This window comes from Panthera onca, chromosome C1 (assembly GCF_046562875.1).
Source record: "Panthera onca isolate mPanOnc1 chromosome C1, mPanOnc1 haplotype 2, whole genome shotgun sequence".
Lineage (NCBI taxonomy): Eukaryota > Metazoa > Chordata > Mammalia > Carnivora > Felidae > Panthera > Panthera onca.
The window spans coordinates 132,134,601-132,155,156 of NC_138346.1; the positions used below are offsets into that span (position 1 = coordinate 132,134,601).

Below are 20,556 nucleotides of genomic sequence, written 5' to 3' on the forward strand. Positions count from 1 at the left end.
ACTGTAATTGATGCCTTTTAAGCAAGAATTCTTAATTTTAACTCTAGAAGGTTTATTGGTTTTATCTCTAATGTGTATATCTGTAATCAACCTGGAACATTGTAAAACATGAGTATGCAACTAACCCGTCATCATGTTTTGAGGAGATCATTTTTCCTCCAGTTTGCAATGATATATTTTCCTTAAGCCTAGAGATTAGATATGTGTCATTCTGTTTTTGTATACTCCACTTCATCCACTGGTCTATACTTCTACCTTTAGCCCTATAATCACAATAACTTACACACTGTATATCTGTACTCTTGGTAACTGTTGAATAACTCCAACTTAGTTTACTTTTCAAGAGCATTGTGACTATCATTGATTCTTTGTATTTCCTTATACATTTCAGCTTGTTAAGCTACCTGTTGTAATTTTTATGTCAGTGAATCAATAAGTTAATTTGCAGAGAAATAACACTTTAAAAATTGAGTCCTCAAATCTAGGGAAATGATATATACTTCCATTTGTATTTCTTCTCCAATATTATTCAATAATATTTTTTCCATATAGAGGTCTTATACATTTATCATAATATTTACTCCTAGATATTTAATAATTTTGATATTATTATAAATAACATCATGTATATAGCTTCATTTTTAAAATGTGTGTTGCTGATTCCATTTAGTTTTTGTTTAAAAATATATATACAAACAGGGGCGCCTGGGTGGCTCGGTCGGTTAAGCGTCCGACTTGGGCTCAGGTCATGATCTCACGGTCCGTGGGTTCGAGCCCCGCGTCGGGCTCTGTGCTGACAGCTCAGAGCCTGGAGCCTGTTTCAGATTCTGTGTCTCCCTCTCTCTCTGACCCTCCCCCATTCATGCTCTGTCTCTCTCTGTCTCAAAAATAAATAAACGTTAAAAAAAATTAAAAAAATATATATATACAAACAATTTCCAGGTTATTTCCAAAATTATTTGGTAGTTTACTATCTCCTGTTTGCAAACTCACTTTCTAGTTTTAAACATGACAACATATTTATTCAATATTTTGTGGCAGACTATTTCAAGACCTAACGCCTTTTCCTGATGTGTTCTGTTGATTGTCACAGACAGTGCCTTATTTATGTGTGAGGTGTGTTTTTTGTTTTGTTTTTTTTTGTTTTTGTTTTTGTTTTTTTAATTTAAAATTGTGATCTCATTTTTTCCAGGAACTTTATCTGTGGGGACACTTTGAAGTCCAGGTTGAACCTTGGTTCTTTCAGAAAGTATTTGCTTATGCTTTGTTTCAATCACCTGCAAGCACTATAATAAATTTAAAACAAATTTTGCAGTTTGGTGTCTTTGAAACACTCATTCACATATAGGATAACTTCATTAATTTTCTAACATGACTCAAACTTTTATGTTTTTCTTAGGTATTTACTAATATACTATTTATTAAAATGTGCATTTTCTGCATGAACAGCTTTGATAATTCTTTTTCATGATTTCTAGATTAATTAGATCAAAGATAGTTAATATTGTCAATTCTATTACATGGATACCAGCAGTTCACGGAAATGTGATTTTTATAAACTGCTAATTTAATACGTTAAATGCTTTATTTAGCATTGTAATCTTACATTTCCTTAATTAATAAGATGGTTAAAAGTTTCCCATATGTTCATTTGCTCAGTGTACTTCCTCTTTGGTGGATTTTGTATTGCCTTTAACATTATATTTATTGTGCCCTTTTAAGAGTTGCTTTTGTAAATTAAGATGTCATTATAGAGTGGCTTTTTCACAGGTTGCTGTAGCAATAAATGACTACCACTGCACTATGATATCAGACTTTCCCTTGAAAGCCTAAGCTAACTTTTATTTTAAATTACTTTTTCATCTTTTAATATTTTATTGAACTTTTAAATCTTGAATATTAAATGTCAAGCCTTAAAAATTTAGGAACAATATGTATTTCACTTTTCAAAGTTGAGCCTATTTTTAAAGGATTTTTTAAGGTAAAAAGATGTTTTGTGGCTACAAACTGATCTTAAGAGTCCAAAAAAATAATCTGACTGTGAATTTTAACTCTATCATTTAACAGCTTTTAAAATTATAAGTTGTGCAAGAGAAACAAAAGCAAAAAAAAAAAAAAAGGCAAAATTTTGTGAGACTACACTAAAATAAAAAGCTTTTGGACAGCAAAGGAAACCATCAACAAAACAAAAAAGCAACTGGCTGAAAAGGAGAATATAACTTCAAATGATATATCTGATAATGGATTAATATACAAAGTATATAAAGAACTTACACAACTCAACACCCAAAATACAAATAATCCAATTACAGTCAGAGGACCATAATACACAATTTTCCAAAGAAGACATACAGATGGCCAACAGACACTTGAAAAATGCTCAACACACTAATCATCAGGGAAATTCCTATCAAACTCAAAAGGAGATATCACCTCACACCTGTCAGAATGGCTAGAATAACAAAGATAATAAATAACAAGTATTGGCAAGATATGGGAGGACAAATACCTTCATACACTGATGTTGGGAATGTAACTGGTTAATTGGTGTAACCACTATGGAAAACAGTATATAGACTCCTCAAAAAATTAAAAATAGAAATACCATATCATCCAGTAATTCTTCTACTGAGAATTTACCCAAGGGAAATGAAAATACTAATTTGAAAGAAATAATGCATCCTTATTTTTATTATAGCATTATTTACAATAGCCAAGATATGGAAGTAGCCAAAATGCTCATAAATAGATGAATGGATAAAGAAGATGTGAGATATATATATATATATATATATATATATATATATACACACACACACTGTATATTCCATTATAATGGAATACATATATATATACTATATATATACATTATATATATATACTATATATAGTATACTATACTATATATAGTATACTATATATATATATAGTATACTATAGTATACTATATATATATATAGTATACTATATATACTATATACTATATACTATACTATACTATACTATATACTATATACTATATACTATACTATACTATACTATACTATACTATACTATATACTATATACTATACTATACTATACTATATATATATAATGGAATATTAATCAGCTTAAAAAAGAACGAGTTCTTGCCATTTGTGACAACATGGAGGATCTAGAGGGTATTATGCTAAGTGAAATAAGTCACACAGAGAAAGATAATCCCATATGATTCCACTTACATGTGCAATCTAAGAAATAAAACAAATCAACAACAAAGAAAAAAAAAGAAACAGACTTATAAATACAGAGAATAAACTGCTGGTTTCCAGATTGGTGACTGGTAGGGAGATGGAAACAATAGATAAAGAGAATTAAAAGGTAGAAACTTTGAGTTATAAAATAAATAAATCATGGAGATGATAAGTCCAGCATAGGGAATATAGTCAGTAATAAGTTTAATAACCTGGTATGGTGACCAATGGTAATGAACACTGGGTAATGTATAGAATTGCTGAATCAGTATGTTGTACACCTGAAACTAATATAATTTTTAGTGTCAATTACACTTTAATACTAAAAAATAAACAAAGCAGAGGGAAGTAAGATTAATAGATTCAAAAATTATAGGTCACTCTAACCTTTAGTTTCTATTTTTACAACAGTGTAATAATGTGTTCAAGCATTTGTTTAACAAATTTTTACTGAGTAGTGGCTATGTGCCAAGCACTGTTATAAGCTCATAGAGTGAATGAAATACACAAAAATGTATGTAATTTATATTTATGTTTTATTTATTTAACATTTTATTTGTATTATATTTATAATATAGAATTTATATTAGCCCTAAAAAGTAAATTAACAGATTATGATGCAATATGTAAATAATAACAATGTTGTGAAGAAAAACAATGCAGAGAAAATAAAAAGAAAGTTATGGAAGCTACTTTTTTGGTTGGACAATCAGAAAAAGCCTCTCTGAGGAAGTGATGCTTGAGCAGCTCTCTAAACAAAGTGGACACTGAGCTGTACATACAGCCATTAGAAAATTAGTTTAGTGGAGGAGAAAGGGAAACAGCAAGTGTAAATTCCCTGAGGTGGAACTATGATTATGATGTATGAGAAAAAGCAAGAAAACTAGCAGTTGACAAAAGTGATTAAGGATGGTAAGCATGCTTAGAGCTGAGAAAGGGCAGACCCTGGTTTAATGAGGCCTAACAATTAAATAATTTGGGGCAGTTCTCTTAAGAATTGCAAAAAAAAATTATAAGAACAAATTACATAAGAAAGTGAATATTGGGACACCTGGGTGGCTCAATTGGTTGAGCATTCAATCTTGATTTCGGCTCAGGTCATGATCTGAGGGTTGTGGGATTGAGCTCTTCATCACTGCACTGAGCATGGAACCTGCTTGGGATGCATCCTCTGTCTCTCTCTCTCTCTCTCTCCCTCCCTCGGCATCCTTCCTCTACTGGCACTCTCAAAAACAAACAAACAAACAAATAAACAAACAAATTTAAAAGCAAAGTAAATATTTAATTAGATTGAAAAATACTCTAGATTTAAAAACTCGTAATACCACAAATGTTTTTCCATATAGCACAAATAAACATAGCTTTGTGCTCTGTGGCATCCTCAAGATGTTTTAGGATTTTTCATATATTTATCCAGTCTGTAAGCCCATCAAATGTAAGTAATATCTTTCTTGTTGAAAAAAATTGCCATCCAAACAATATATTCAAACCATGGTTTTGAAAAAATGCTAGTGAAGAGCTGATATCTTTGACTATTATTATTAAAAATCATGCATTTGGGGCGCCTGGCTGACTCAGTCAGTTGGGCTTCCAAATTTGGCTCAAGTCATGATCTTGCAGTTCATGAGTTCAAGCCTAGCGTTGGGCTCTGTGCTGACAGCTCAGAGCCTGGAGCCTGCTTCGGATTCTGTGTCTCCCTCTCTCTGCCCCTCCCCCACTCATATTCACTCTCTCTCTTTCTCTCTCTCAAAAATAAATGAAACATTAAAAAAACAAAAAAATTAAAATCATGCGTTTAAACATAGCTGTTTGGTTTGGCTCTCTGTAAATATAAGTGGGATAATATGTTAAAAATACTGGCTTTCCATGAAATCATTGCTTTTTTAAATAGTCATGATAAAAGAATTGTTATACACCTCAAAGGATACATAGAATTAAGTTCTTCACCTTCACATGTACTCTTGATCAGCCAGTTAATATCTGTCTTTATATTAATTTTAATCTTCAGTCTGCTTATAATTTTCCAGTTTGGGTGCATCCTGATCATTTGCTTTTCTGCTGTTCATTATCATTTCATTATCTGTAGTTTCTTGACTATCATGATGTTTTCCTTTACCTTTGTAATTTTGAACATGAGATTTTTTTAGTTCCATTGCTTTATAAAAAGAGACACTTTTGATATTTAGAAGTTTTTGATAACTTTTTTTGCCTGTTTATGCTTTTAGTTTCTATTTGGATAATTCCTTCCATTCACATTCAAATTTTGGTATAAATGATAATTATGAAACATACAAAAATTTATATTAAGACATGATCAAGAGCATTTAAAATTTTGACTACATAACGTTGAATTGTGTGATCAAATTCCTATTACACTATATACTTGACTTAACTGATAGTTATTGGAGTTTTATCACTTGTACACTTGTTTCTCAGTCAGTTTCCTCATATTAGCAAGGTAGCATGCCATATTATTGGAACGGCCAAATTTTATCGAGAGAATTGGTGAGTCAAATATTCCAAAAATTCCAAAAATTCCCATGGCCATTCCATCACTACCAGCAGGGAAAATTGTTTGGAGGGAAAGTCAGAGAAGAAAAGACGGTAGTCCTAACTTTCTACTCTTAAAATATCTCTATTTTGCCAAATTATTTTTTAAAAGACATTAAAATGTTAAAATGCACTGCTGGAGACCCACACAACACTGGCAGGAGGTTGTACAAGTGAGGAAACCCATAGCTTACGCTTCGGTAACTTCCCAGAAAATTGGCATATAGCAATAATTGGAAGACAAACTCAGTGGTCAAGTTATATTAGGTCAGGTAGGAAATGTTAAGAGTCTGGGGTTGTTTTTAAGATTAAATTATGCAACACTCGGAATGTTTAGAGAAATTTCAAGCAAGTGCTTAACACATGAAAACAGTCAAATGATTACCATAATCATTATTATTAGACCACAAATAAACTAATATAACTATTTTAACATGCTTTCTAGAATATACTCACACACATACACACTTATGAACATCTATATAATTACATATTCAGTTATATAAAGTTTAAAGTGTCTTTTATTTCTCTCTCTCATATATATGTGTACACACACACACACACACACACACACAATATGTAACATGCCCATCTGTGCATACTGCCAACTTCTCCTATCTTCACAGGGCAGAAAGAGGTAAGAATCAAGCTCTCTAGTAACTTTTATAAGGGCACTAATCTCATTCACTAGGGCTCTACTCTTATAACTTCATCTAATCCTAATTACCACCATAAGGCCCCACCTGTTAATATCATCACAGTGGTGGTAGGATTTTGACATGAACTTTGGGGAGATGCATTTAGTCCAGACAGGTAACTTGCCCTCTCAGCATGCTGTAGCTTAACTCCAAATAATCATTTCTTTTTTCACATATTTATATTTCTAACATATCTGTATTGTCTTAGAATTGAGAAAATGCTTAAAGAAGGGGCAGGGATCTGAGAAAAGCCTTCTCATAGCACAAAGAATTCTTCAACCTGACTTATGTGATGAGTTGATAATATACACATAATTCTCTTAGTGTCGTAAGTGTAAATTGATGCCCATATAGCATATAATCACATTTTGTGCCTTTCCACATTTGGATTTTTGGAAACAATGAAATTTTAATATTCTTAGAAGAAAGATTAGACTATAAATCAAAGTCAAAATGATTTTCTGGTTTATGTCCTGTTGTGTGGGAGGGAACTGAAAGCTATTTAGAAACTGTCTAGGTCTCTAATTACATTGTTTTTGCACAATTTTTAAATTAATCAAATTTTCCACTTGGATAGAGTTTGAATAGAATTTTTTTTTATTAACATCTAACAAAAACAGAAAAATAACATAACAAAAGGGAGATACGGACTTTGGAAAACAAATGTTGAAAACAATTTAAGCCTAATTGTGAAATGAAGAAAGCCAATTTTCCTATAAATGACTATTTTCTCTATATTTCTACTTTATAACTACTGTGTTATGAGAATAAATATGTTATTTCAGAGGAAATACAAGTCTGAAAGCAAGTTTGGGTTTTAGTGTCCATGTAGGGAAAGATAACATATTTCAAGCTCACATGAACTGAGACTAATAAATTCAGAATCCTTAGTGAAAGGATGCCTGAAAAACTTGGCCTATTATCTCCAATAGGAGATATGTAAGATTGTCACAGTCAAAGCTCTGAATAGGAAAAAATATCTCATAGGAAATCAGGACTTCAAACTTAATCCTAATATAATTCTGAAGTAAAAAAAAAATGTCATGATCTCTGAAACGGAGGATACCCAAATTCCTCCATAATAACATATAACAAGTGATTTTTATAGTGATTTTTCTGGAGCCCAGATCAGATAAAAAACAAACAAAAATTTCAAAATTAAGTTTTTTATAATTAAGAACCCATGATAGTCACTCTTTCATACACATTAGCATAGAAACAGAAACATAAATATAACAAAATCTGAGTAAAGTGATTTATTATATGCTATTAAATTTAAAATGTTTAAGTTAGATATGCAATTGAATTTTACTTGAACTTCCTGGAAGCTATTGCAAAAGTTCAGGGTGAGGAAAAAAAATGGCCAATAAACTAAAATTACATGATCATCATAGAAGCACAACTGGTATAGGATTTTTAAATAATATATTTGGTATATGTCTATTATATTTGATAAATTATATTTGATGTATGATAATGTCACAGGTATTACAAAAGACAAGACTAGAATTTATACAAATGATCAATTATTCAAAATAGCTTCAATAATAAGACTATAACTGTGTTTCTATTATGGTCTTATTGATTCAAAATAATTTTGGATTTTATATTTTTCCAATAAGTTTGTAAACCATTTTATTTGTTATAGTTAAAGTCTTTATTTTACCATTGTCAAATACTTTTTAATGTTCATTCCTTTCTTATATTTCTGTCTGCAAAATAAAAGCATTTTGTTTGACTGCAAGTTTAATATAAATAATATTTATATGCTTTTTTCTAGGAGCTGCTTTACTTTTTGTATGCTCCAAAGATTTCTTGAGATTAAAAATGAGTGAAATTGATTTAGAAGAACATACATTCAAAATAAATGAAAAGTCATACATCAAAGAGTGATTCGTTAACATTCTTCTTATAGCTTTAGGCATTAAATCATCATCTTCATGTCCAGTTACCTTATATTAACAACTAAATTTGAAGGAAATGCAGGTGCTTCTTCAGAAAAATATTGTCCTAAGATTTTCATTTGGATATGGACATCATCTTCATGATGTGGGTGGTAAAGTCCAAAAATACGTTGAGTTAGCTATATGTTCATCAAACCTTTCTTGGAAAACTGTAGTAAAAGGTTTTAGTCTCCTATGTGTACTCTCTTTCGGCAGAATGGCTCAGTCTCTATTTTGCATACGTAATTTGCATACCCAACTTACAGTTTCCTACCTTTTCCACTTATCATGGCGACTGGCTGTTTGGTGATTTTGTGCACATTAACAAAACCACAAATGGCTAGCACATCAAGTTCTCGGGCATGAACTCACATGATGCCTCTCAAACCATGAACTCCCACAGTGAGCTGATACTAGGCACTAATGGCCAATTACAGTGTATTATAGCTTATCTTACTGTGCGCCTCACTGAAAGGGAGATGTTAATTAGTTCTAAGCATCTGAAAAGTGCTCAGAAAAGAGATAATCATAAATTATTGTGAGTTGTCTATCATATTTAGCCATATGTAAAAGATCATTTTTTTCATTATGTAAATATCTCATGACAGAAGCTGAAAACATAAAAAGGAAATTTAAAAAACCCATTTCATTCTACTGTTCTTTTTCTCCAGTTTTAAGCAATTTTATTATAGTATGGGTCTTTATTCAGTTGCCTTCATGTTTCATGTTTTTATTCCTTGGTATTGTTTGACCTTAGAGCTGTGGGTTTGTAGTTTTCATGAATTTGGGGAAAATTTTGATCATATTTCCTCAAATATTTCCTGCTCTTCCCCTCTTTGGGACCCACATTATATGTATGCTAGAATCTTTAAAGTTGTCTTACATTTAACTGATGCTCTCTTCTTTCTCTTTCCAGTCTTTTCTACCCCTCTGTTTCATTTTATGTACTTTCTACTGCTATGTCTTCAATGTCATTAATTTTCCATCTATTTTTTAATCCTCACTTGTTTCTCTATAGTCTATCTTTCATCTCAGTCACTAATTTCCATATCCAGAAGTTTCATGTGTCTAATATTTAATTTTTTATTTAATACATGTAGTCTTTCCTGTACCTTTTTGAATACAAGGAATAGAGTTGTAATAGCTAATTGAATGCCATTTTTTCTAATACTATCATATATGTTATTTCAGAGTCACTTTCCACCAATTGACATTTCTCTTCATAATGGATCACATTTTATGCTACTTTGCATTGCAGGTAATTTTTTGATCAGTTGTCACTCAATATGAATATGTTGGTGATGGTTCTTTTGTATCCATATTTACTTTATGCATATTTTTTATCAGTAATTTGTCTATGTATATTATTGAGATTTGTTATTGGATGAAGTTAATTCATAACAGCTTGATAATTCTGATTTTGCTTCAGGTTTTGTTTAAAGGAACTAGAGAAGCATTTATTTTAGATCTAATTGTGCCCATTCTTGAAACAACAGAATCAGGACCATGAACAGATATAAACTTTGGAGATTCTTCTTATTCATTTAGGTCCCAGACCCACCTTTCCCTATTAGCCCTTAGAAGTTCCCTCATAGGCATGGGTTAACCAGTATTCAGTTGAAGACTTGACCAGGATCCTCTGCATATCTTCAGAGCTTTCTCTTTGTGCATCTCTCTCTAGACTGCTACACTGCCCTGCAAAACTTAGCCACCTCAGACTTCCTGGACTTCCAGCTCCATACTCTCAACTCAACAGTCTCCAAGTTCCGCTCAGCTTCTCCCTTTATTCTCAGTGGCCTGAAAACTCTCTGAAGGTAATAAACAGAGACGATTATACATTTTGCTACATTTGATTCCCATCTGTCTGGGAACACTATTCTTCATGTGACAACAATGTTAAATAACTTGAAACTATTGTTTCACATGTTTAGTCTGTTTTTAAAAAATATTTCAACCATAAGCACAAATTCAGATTCTGTTATTTCATCTTGGCTAGAAGCGACAGCTTTTCCCATCATATTATAAGATAAGTAGTAATAATAAATAAAAATATAGGAGTGCCTGGACAGATCAGTCAGTTGAGCAGATGACTCTTAATTTTGGCTCAAGTCATGGTCTCAGGGTGGTGGGATTGAGCCCCACATTGGGCTTCACGCTAGAAGTAGAGCTTGCATGGGATTCTCTCTCTTTCTCTCTCTCTTCCTCTTCCCCTCCTCTGCTCTCTATTTCTCTCTCTCCCTCTCTCTCTCTCTCTCTCTCTGTAAAATAAAATAAAAATAAAATAAAATAAAATAAAATAAAATAATAAAGAGTTCTCACCCAGATGGCAATGTAGGAGCCTCCTGAACCTACCTTCTCACATAGACACACTGAATCAATAGCTACATATAATCATTGCTCCTTGTGAAAGAAATCCAGAAAATCAAGGAATCATTTCCAGAAAATCAAGGAAAATGAAGAAACAGAGGAACATATTCTGAATGAAACAATAAGAAATAAAAAAGAACTTAATAAAACAGAACTAAGTGATTTATCTATTAAAGAGTTCAAAATAATGATCATAAAGATGCTCACTGAGATTGGGAGAAATGAATGAGCAAAGTGAGAATTTCAACAAAGATAGAAAATATAAGAAAATACCAAATGGATATCACAGAGCTAAAAATTGCAATAACTGCACTGAGAAATTTAATAGAGGGATTCAGTAGCAGACTAGATGAAGCAAATACAAGGATCAGCAAACTTAAGGATAAGGCAGGCGAAATCATCCAATCAGAACAAAAAGGAAAAGAATGACAAAGAGGATAGCTTGAGATGGGATAACCAATATTCACATAATAGAAGTCTCAGAAGTAAAAGAGAAAGAGAAAGGGGTAGAAAGCTTATTTGAAGTAATAATGGGTGAAAACTTTCCTAAAATATAAAATATGGCAGAGTAGAATAAAAATGTAGAGCTTTAAAATGAATTCAAAATTATCATCTTAAAATAGACTGTAATCACTCTAAGACATTTTATGTAAGAATCCTGGTAACCAAAAAACAAAAACCAATAATAGATTGACAAAAGAAAAAGAGAAAGGAATCTAAGCATACCATTACAGAAACCCATCAAATCATAATGGAAGAGAGGAAGAAAGGAATAAAGGGATTATAAAACAGCCAGAAAACAATGAACTAAATGGCAATATTAAGTCTATACCAATCAACAATTACCTTATATGTAAATGGATTAAGTCTCCAATAGAAAGATATAGAGTGGCCGAATGGATGAAAAAGCAGAATGCAAGTATATGCAGCCGATAAGAGACTCACTTCAGCTTTAAAGACATAGACTGAAAGGGAAGGGTAGAAAAAATATATTGTGTGGAAATGGAAGCTAAAATAAAGCTGAGATAGCTATACTTATTTCAGAGAAAATATACTTTAAGACAAAGACTGTAATAAGAGACAAATCCTCAAATAATGATAAAGAGGTCAATACAACAAGAAGATGTAACATTTGGAAATATTTATGCACCAAACCTAGAAGCACCTAGGTATTAAGAGAATATACCTGAATACAGTAAAGACCGTATATAAAAAGCCCACAGCTAACAGTGGAAATCTGAAAGCTTTTCCTTCAAGAACAGGAACAAGGCAAGGATGCCTGCCCTTGCTTCTTATTCAACATAGTATTATAAATCCTAGCAAGAGAAATTAAGCAGGGGAAAAAAGGCATCCAAATCAGAAAGGAAAGAGTAAAATTGTCTTTATTTGCAGATAATGTATTATATACCAAAAGCCCTAAAGAGTTCACCAAATAATATTAAGACTAATAAATAATTGCATTAATGTTGCAGGATACAAAATCAGTAAATATATACATATATATGTATATATATATATGTATATATATATATATATATATATGTATATATTTATATATACATATATATGTATATATGTATATATACTTATATACATATATACATATATATATATATATACTGATATAGTATGTATTTTTATACACCAACAATGAACTGTTACAAAGAGAAAGTAAGAAAACAATCTCATTTACAATAGAATCAAAAACAATAAAATAGTAATAAGTTTGGCCAAGGAGTGAAAGATTTGTACACTAAAAAGTGTAAGATAATGATGAAAGAAATTGAAGATAAAAATAAATGGAAAGATATTCCATGATTATAGATTGGAAGAATTAGTGTTGCTAAATTGTCTATATTACCTAAAGCAATCTACAGGCTCAATGCAGTCTCTGTCAAAATCCTAAGTGTATTTTTCACAGAAATAGAAAAAAACAATTATAAAATCTTTATGGAACCACAAAAGACAGTGGCCAAAATAATCCTGAAAAAGAAGGATGAAAGAAAAAATAGTCTCTTCAATAAATGCTGTTGGGAAAACTAGAGAGCCACATGCAAAAGAATGAAACTGGGCCTTTATTTTAGACAACAAACAAAAATCAACTCAAAATGGATTAAAGATTTAAATGAAAGATATGAAACTATAAAATTTCTACAAGAAAGCATAGGAAAAAACTTCAGGATGTTGGTTTGAAGATGATCTCTTGTCTATGACACCAAAAACACAAGCAACAAAAGCAAAATTAGACAAGTGGAACTATATCAAACTAAAAGGCTATGCACAGCATAGGAAAAATCAGAGAGTAAAAAGGCAACCCACAGAAAGGGAGAAAACATTTGCAAACTAAATATCTGATAACGGAATAATATACAAAATGTATAAGGAATTCATACAACTCAATAGAGGAAAAAAACAAATAACCTGATTAAAAAATGGCATAGGAGGGGTGCCTGGGTGGCTCAGTTGGTTAAGCGTCCAACTTAAGTTCAAGTCATGGCCTGGCAGTTTGAGAGTTTGAGCTTCACATCAGGCTCCACACTAACAGTGTGGAGCCTGTTTGAGATTCTCTCTCTCTCTCTCTCTCTCTCTCTCTCTCAAATAAATAAATATAATTTTATATAAGAAAAATAGCACAGGACATGTCTCCAAAGAAGGCATACAAATGCCCAATAGATATATGGATAGATGCTCAATATCAATAATTATCAGGGAAATGCAGATCAAAACCATAACGAGTTACCACCTATACCTGTTAGAATGTTAGAATGACTATTATTAAAAAAATGAAAGATGGTGAGAATGTGAAGAAATTAGAGTGCGATAAAATGTAAAATGGTGCAGCTGCCTTGGGAAATAGTATGTAGGTTCCTCAAAAAGTTAAAAATAGAGCTTCTGAGTATATACCCTAAAGAACTGAAATTTGATCCTGAAGGGTTATCTGCACCCCTATGTTCATAGTAGCATTATCACTACTAAGATATGGAAACAACTCGTGTTTATTAACAACAAAAATATAAAGAAAATGTAGGATACACATAAAATGAAATGTCAATCAGCCTTAAAAAAGAACAAAATTCTGCCATTTGTGGCAATATCCCGATTTTTGCATTACTGTGGTTTGCGCCACTGTAACTGTCAGTTAAAATCAAGATTAAACATCTTGAAATAGGAAACCATGTCTAGAAACACTTTTGTGCTTTTTTTCTGTGTGCTTTTCCTTAACATAAATTCAAATATATTAGTAAGGGTCAAATTATCTCCATCTATTGAGCAGAATTATTCACGGATACACCTGCTCATTTAACCACATGTAGATGTGATTTTTAAGATGAAACCTAATTAAATATTTCTTACTTTTAAAACCAAGAAAATGCAATAGCACATCCCTGAAGGACCAGGGATAACAAATGGAAATTTCTAAAAACCTACTTACTGAGATACAATGGGCACATGTGCCAAGAGTCTAAGCCATTATTATTAAAATATCTATTACAACAAAAAGATCTCATATTCTCTGGAAGCAAAGAATGTACCGGAAGATAAAGTATTTAACAGTTATCTTTATTATTTTTAGGCAGATTCTGATAATTATTTTGCTGATGAAAGATGCATTTTTTTTAATTTTTTTTTATTTTTTTGCTAATTCGGGTCAATGGCATATATGGAGAGTTGTGATTGATCTAACCTCGTATTCCTTGTTGGCCCATATCTGGTATCTCACACTGACATACAAATCCCAGACCATCTGGCTACTAGCAGAACAGGTCAGAGGTCAAGGACTGTTTTAGCATAGGATAGTATGCCAGCTGCCTTGTCACAGTCTTTTATTGTTATTTTCATCTGTTATATGAAGGTGTCATTTCCTGTTGCCTTGGAACCTTTGAGATACAACAGTCTTTGTTTCATAAAATTGAATCAATTGAATAAAACTGACCTTTTCAAATGTTGCATGAGAGTAAAATAGTGCAATTAGAAAATAGATATAATGTATGTAAAGAATGATGATGATATATTAACATTCCTTGGTTAACTATAGTAATTCTCCAAACATCATTTTTTAAAATTATACTTTTCAAAAATGCTTTTAAAGAGATTATTCTTTATCCAGCAAAATATTAAAGAGTAAACAACTTACCAAAGGACAAGACTCTTTCAGATACATTCGTGGCTATGAACGACAAAAAAAAAAAAAAAAGTAACTTTGTGCATGGGAAGATGTCAAACTTAAAAAGATGAAGCTTAAATTAAACTCTGGTCAGTAGTAAGGATTACTGATTTTTAAAAATTACAAATTTTGGGGTGCCTTGGTAGCTCAGTTAGTTAAGCATCCAACTCTTGATTTTTGCTCAAGTCATGATCTCACAGTTCATGAGTTTGAGCCATGTGTAGGGCTCTGGGCTGATAGCACAGAACCTGCTGGGGATTTCACTCTCCCTCTCTCTCTGCCCCTCTCTGGTCTCTCTCTCTCAAAAATAAATAAGTAAAAATAAATTAAAAAAAATAAAATTACAAATTTTATGCTGATTGCAATGCAAATGGATTATGTATTATAATGTAAGCATATTATTTTCTACAGAACAAAATTAGGTTTATTAAAATTGTTAAATTGCAGTGTTGCCATATATATGAATAGGAAATCAGTTTCATAATCAAATATAACCAGACACATTTTAAGGGATTTTAACATTTTAGCTCATTTAAATATTATTGCTTATTTAAATGTCATTTCTTTTGAGACTTTTTTATTGAATTAAATACATGACATCATGTATCTAGCCACATTCTAAAGTGACATATTAATGCTATATATAAATATATATGTAATATCAATGATTAATGAGTAATTTTATAGTTGTCTTTCAAACTTTTCATAAAACATTGCATTATAATGTAATACATGTATCTTTTGTAAAGGAGTATTAAAAAATACCGATAGGTTCCAAAATCATTCTGCTTTTGTCATTAATCTAATTTATTCACATAGTTAATATACTTCTACCTTGTGTCACATACTGTTCTACATTATTAGGATCCTTAAGTCAATAAACACACCAAAAATTCATGGATAGTAGAGTAGGTTCTTTTTGATATACGAAATTTATAATAGTCAACAGGTTGATTTCAGTGGAAAGGAATAAATGGATATAAAAAAATAAAAGGAAAAACAATTTATCATTCTATTATAAAAATAAGTGAAGATTTGAACACAATTGAACCTAAAAAGAAGTAATTTAAAAGGGTGACAACTTTTAAAAACACAGCTGAAAAGAAATAAAAATTAGGTATATTAGCTGATGTAAAAGAAAATGAATGATTTTTAAATATTATCACAGTCTCTACATATCATAAATATATATCCATACACATAAAATTTTATATAACATCTGTAGTCTCAAAACAATGTATGCAAATAATATTGTTACAAATTGAATCACATATAAAATGTTTGACAAGACTCATTGTCCTGAGTGGTGGCAAATCTTTCTCCCTCACTCACTCCTTTCTTTCCTTTTAAGTTTCGGAGCACCTGCGTGGCTCAGCCAGTTAAGCATCCAGCATCCTACTTTGACGCAGGTTGTGATCTCATAGTTTCAGGAGTTTGGGCCCCGCATCTGGCTCGCTGCTGTCAGCACGGAGCCTGCTTAGGATCCTCTGTCCCCCTCTCTCTCAGCCCCTCCCTGCTTGCACACTCTCTTTCTCAAAAATAAAATAACATTTAAAAATAAGTAAGTACATTTTATATCCATGTCTTATGATACTATCTCTGTGTTTAAGTATCCTAATTTGGGGGCACCTGGCTGGCTCAGTTGGTAGTATGACTCTTAATCTTAGGGTTGTGAATTCAAGCCCCATATTGGGTGTAGAGATTACTTAAAAAAAAATCCTCATTTGTCAAAGAAATTTTCCTCTGTAAGTTTAATTAATGTAGCTAATGTACAGAGTTTTTTTTTTTTTTATATAAGTATGGTGCATTATACTTTTCAATGCTCTTTTAGATCTGCTTTCTTCATTTCCAAAACTACTGTTCAAAGAAAGATGGTATGTCATGGGATCTTATTTTAACCCCAGGCCAACTTTGGGTATTTGAGTTTCACAATTAATATTGCCAGTACTGCCATTATTCTACCATTCTCTGAACATTAATTTCACATTTAAACTTGGCTAGACTAGGCTACCCAATGTTGTCAAACACTAGTCTAGATATTGCTGTAAAGGTATGGTTTAGATGTGATTAACATTTATAATCAGTTGACTTGAAGCACATCAGATTACTCTTCATAATGTGAATGGGTCATTTCAAGACCTTAAGAGCAACACTGAGGTTTTCTGAAAAGGAAGGAATTGTACCTCAAATACACACCATAGAAATTCCTTAAACTGACCCTCTTTCTTTTTCTCTCTCTCTTTCTCTGCCCTCCCTCCAATTCAGTCTGTTTTTCTGGAGAACCTTGACCTAATGGAGATGCCAAAGAATAGAATAAGAGTGTAAATCCTGATCCTACTTTTTAATGTATGAGTTGGCTTGCATTTAACAAATTCTTTCTGCCTTTATGCGTTTTTAAAATTTGTGAAAGTGATGTTTTGACCATTAAATAAGATAATCAAGCGATGTTCTTAACATGGCACCTACTACTCAAAAATTGTTCAATAATTTTTATTTCATTATTATCTTTATCATAATACTACTGGGTGTAAAATGATAGAAACTAAGTAAATATTCCTAATTTACTATTTTCTAGAAATAATTTAGCTGAAACTCACAGAATGTAGACACTCTAACATACACAGTCCTGTTTTCCACTAATGTTAAATCCCAATTGGATAACAGACAATGTACATTTTTTTGACAATGTTCATTTTAAAGAGTTATCAAAGTAAACTGCCTATTAATCCTCAATTTAAGAATTTAAAACTATTTAGAAACAAGATTTTCCAGCTCATGACATTTTAACAGGTCTCAGTGGGTGGATAAATGAAGAAGGAAGGAAGTCTGTTTGTTCCTGGCCAAATATTTTCCAAAGAATATAGTTACAGTAAAAGTTGTTTAAAATTACTCAATCTACATTAATTTAACGGAGCCTCCTCCTGTGCTTGATGACATATTAACATATTTTAATCTTTCCCATACTTTGCTTATAAGAGGCTAAGTCATCTTCAAACTATTAGAACTTACCTTGCAAACATGTATTTCTTTATTTTAATAAGATTTTAAGTAACCATAAAAGTAGGTTGGACATAACCATCATTTCTAAAATGAATCTGAACTTGATGATTTAGTCTAATATACTTTTTTAAGGATGGAAAGTAGGGTGGGGGAAGCCTAGTTCGTAATTAGTTCTGTATCTACTACAGCAGATGGACCACACTGTGATCTATTTCGGAGTCATAAATCTCTATGACTCTTCTGCTGATGTTAAAGCAAGGCCTATTTGGCAGATTATAAGGCTCTTCCAAAAGATATGAGTGAAATTTTCTTGCTTGCTTGATCACAGATCAGTGGAAATGAGCACAGTATGTTCCATGTCATAATTTACCAAATAAGGCTGCCTATTTTAATTTTATTTTTTCAAGACCAGATTGAGATTATTATGAGCATCTGAGCCAGCACCAGCCAGTTGTGTTATAATGTTTAAAATATGTTTTCATGTTTACTATAATTTTATAAAAGAAAATTAAGCTTGTGAGATAAGAATGGGAGCTCACAGAAAATATGTTAGCAATGTGCCTATATTAGGAACGTGATTAATTTTAAATTATGTGTAACATTTTGGACAATGCAGCTAGAGACATGCAGTTTCATCTCTGCTCCTTACTGTGACACCTTGGGTAGGCTCCTCATCTGAGCTTCCTGTTCATCTATAAAATAAAGAGTTATTGTCACCAAATCTGTTCATTATTTTTAAAAACACTCACTTATTCTGAAATTACATAAAATGATAATAACAACAAAACAGTAACAACAGCAACAGCTTGTGTTACTGATCAGCTGCCCACTGTCAACTACTCCACCTGGAACCACTCATATGTTAGCTCACCTTGATCTTACCAACCACCCTAACTGGATATAATGCTCATTTTATAGATTAGGAAGGCCATGTATTATTTTTCTATACGCTTAAAGAGTGTTTCTAGTATTGAGGCTATTCTTCATGTCCCACAGATATTTATTACGTAGAATGATAAATTTCAAATTCTCTTTTGTGCCCCATACCTGAGACCACATTATATTTGGTCAAGTCTCCTAAGGCTCCTTCTTGCTGTAAAGTTTTCACTAACTTTCCTTGTTTTTGATGATTTTCATAGTTTTGGTGGATACTGGTCAGGTATGTTGTAAAATGTTCCTCATTTCGGATTTGTATGATCTTTTTTTCTCATGTTACCCTGGGGATATGTGTTTTGGGGAGATGGACCATAAAAGATAAGTGCTAGATATATTTTATTTTAAAATGTCATTCTTTTTTAATAGTATTAAGGGTATATAATATCAAAATATATACAGGATCTGATTGTGGTAAACTAATCAAAGAAGATCTAATATGTGGATATATATTGTGAATTTTTTTTAGCTTGCTTGGCTAGAGATTTATCAATTTTATTGATCTTTGTAAATAATCTGCTTTTGGTTTGTTGATTTTCTTAATTGTTTTCCTGTTTTTAATTTCATTGATTATCTGTTCTGAATTTTATTGTACCTCTTAGGCTTATTTAACCTTACTCTTTCTGATTTTTTTTTCTTTTTCTAATTTCTTAAGGTGGAAGTTTAAGAAGTTTAAGTTGATAATTTTAGATCTTTCTTATTTTTTAATATATGCATATGATGTAAATTTTTCTCTCAAGTACTGTTTTAGTGCACCTCACAAATTTCAATGACTTGCATTTTCATGTTAATTTAGGTGGAAATTTTTGTTTTATTTATAAGTGTGGTGTTTTATTTCAAATATTTGCAAATATATCAGCTATCATTCAGTTCTTTATTTATTTATTCCGTTATCTGGGAACTTACTTTTTCTATGATTTCCCTTCTTCTAGACTGTTACAGTGTGTTTTAGATCCTAGAACGTGGTACATCCTGAAGAATGTTCCATGTGAGCTTGAGAAGAACATGTATTCTGTTGTTGGATGGAGTATTCTATAATTGTCGATTAGATCACATTGATTGGTAGTGCTGTCTAGGTCCACCTGCTTAATCTATCAATTTTTTACAGAAGGATGTTGAAGACTCCAAATAATAGTGGATTTGTCTATTTCCCTTTTTTGTTGTATTTTGACATTCTTTTAGGTGCATACACATTAAGGTTTATTATGTCTTCATAAAAATACAAAAAAACAAAACAAAACCTGGTCCATCTTCATCACTAATAATTTCTCTTGTTCTGAAGTCTGCTTGGATTGAAATTAATGCAGTTATTTCTGTTCAGTTCAGGTTAGTGTTTTGTTTCTTTCCCCCATATTTTTCTGCCCTCTCTGATTTTATTTAATTATTTTTGCCTTCTCTGATTTTATTATTTTATTTTTTTAAATGTTCATCTTGAGAGAGACAGAGAGAGCACGTGCATGCAAGCAGGGGAGGGAAACAGAGAGAAAGAGAAAGAATCCCAAGCAGGCTTCACTGAAGCCTGATGTGGGGATTGATCGCACAACCATAAGAACATGACCTGAGCTGAAATCCAGAGTCCAACGCTTAACCAACTGAGCTACCTGGGTGTCCTGACTTGTCTGATTTTAAATGAATACTTTACATGGTTTCATTTTATCTGCTCTC

The 20,556-nt window shown here is 31.7% G+C and overlaps 1 long non-coding RNA gene across 2 annotated transcripts in view; it reads left to right on the plus strand.

Moving 5' to 3' along the window:
- LOC132673307 (uncharacterized) overlaps positions 1-20,556 on the plus strand; it is a 137,647-nt gene that overhangs the window by 11,139 nt on the left and 105,952 nt on the right. For both annotated transcript variants that reach the window (XR_009607976.2, XR_009607977.2), the window contains exons 2-3: positions 9,618-9,684; positions 10,108-10,240. This is a non-coding gene — a long non-coding RNA (uncharacterized LOC132673307). The remainder of the gene's footprint in view (positions 1-9,617; positions 9,685-10,107; positions 10,241-20,556) is intronic.